Here is a 1,500-nt window from a genome sequence, read left to right on the forward strand (position 1 = left end):
TTAACTACCTGACAGAGGAGATACTATGATCATGAAAGTGGTTTTCCTAGGGCAAGCCTTATCCATTGCACTCCAGATGTGCTGACTCATGCAATTTCCCCAAATGTGGGAAACTCGACTACATAATTTCTGGTGGTAGGGGACTGCGTTCATGTTCTCCCCTACTAAAAAATAAAAATTAAAAAATAAATAAATAAAAATTCCACTGAACTAAAAACAAACAAAAAAATCCAAAAGGCAAGAATTAGCACTTTGAGAATTGCAGACCTATTGTTCTGAGCTTGTTTCTCCAATGTGGTGTGGAGTGAATCCTTTTCTTTCAGTCAAGTCTCTGTTGCTTTCCTATAACTTCGATGAAGGAGAACTCACACTTTTTAAAAGGAAGGCCTAGGAAAGCTATCCATCCGGGCTGTGTGTTGGTTCCTGAATGGTGCCAGGCCGGCAGTAGAGGAAGCTCTGGCCTGAAGGTTGGCTCAACCCCATTCTTCATTGGGCCAGCTTTGGGCAACCCACACCCACACCCACACGCTACATTGTTCTGTGTTCAAGAGCTTCCTTGAAGCCTGTCTTCTCTCTCTCCCTATTTTTTTTTCTTTTTTTTTTTTTTTTGAGATGGAGTCTCCGTCTGTCATCCAGGCTGGAGTGAAGTCACACGATCTCGGCTCACTGCAGCCTCCACCTCCCAGGTTCAAGCAATTCTCATATCTCAGTCTCCAGAGTAGCTGACTACAGGCATGTGCCCCCACACCCAACTAATTTTTCTATTTTTTGTAAAGATGGGGTTTTGCCATGTTGGCTGGGCTGGTCTTGAACTCCTGTCCTCAAGTGATCTGCCTGCCTCAACCTCCCAAAGTGCTGAGATTACAGGCATAAGCCACTGTGCCCAGTCTCTTTTCTTTCTCTTTTGCAAATAATCTATCTCAGGGCCCTGTGGGCTCTGCATCTGTCTAGGCTGTGCTCCTCATAGCTGGCCTCCAGCCTCTCCACACAGCAGTCACAGGAAGCCTCCTAAATGCACATGTACTGATGGGGGCTTCTCCGCCAAGGCCATCAGCTGCTCCCTGTGCTCTCCGGGAGGAAGCCCTTACTCCTTGACACAACATCAAAGCTCCCACCAAGGCCCCAGCTCTCCAGCCCCAGCTCCGTCTCTCCTTTCCTCCAATTCTGCATCCTGGCAAAAAGAATTACCTTCTGCGCCTCTAACAGTCCAAGACATCTGCAAATACAGTTGCCTCTACCTGGAAAGGACTTCTTCCTTTTGCCCCTTCACCTTCCCAAACCCCTCTTTTCACATAACCCATTTTCCCTCCTTTCTCTAGACTTTGCTTAGATGCCACCTCCTCTAGCTGGCCTTGCCTGACCCCCGACACTTGGGTGAGATGCTACCCGTGGGCTCCCCAATCACAGCAGCCAGGGATGGGTTTGTAGTTTTACCTGTGTCTCACAGAGCTCCCAATGTGGAACACGGGCTCAATAAATGTGTGAATGATATGTGGATGA

General features: G+C 47.7%; 1 non-coding gene across 1 annotated transcript; it reads left to right on the top strand.

Annotated features, from left to right (window-relative positions):
• On the top strand, nucleotides 1–164 carry LOC115934250 (U1 spliceosomal RNA). The gene has a single exon (XR_004070066.1). It is a non-coding gene; the product is annotated as a U1 spliceosomal RNA (small nuclear RNA).
• Nucleotides 165–1,500: the final 1,336 nt, after the last annotated feature.

Source organism: Gorilla gorilla, chromosome 2, assembly GCF_029281585.2.
Source record: "Gorilla gorilla gorilla isolate KB3781 chromosome 2, NHGRI_mGorGor1-v2.1_pri, whole genome shotgun sequence".
Lineage (NCBI taxonomy): Eukaryota > Metazoa > Chordata > Mammalia > Primates > Hominidae > Gorilla > Gorilla gorilla.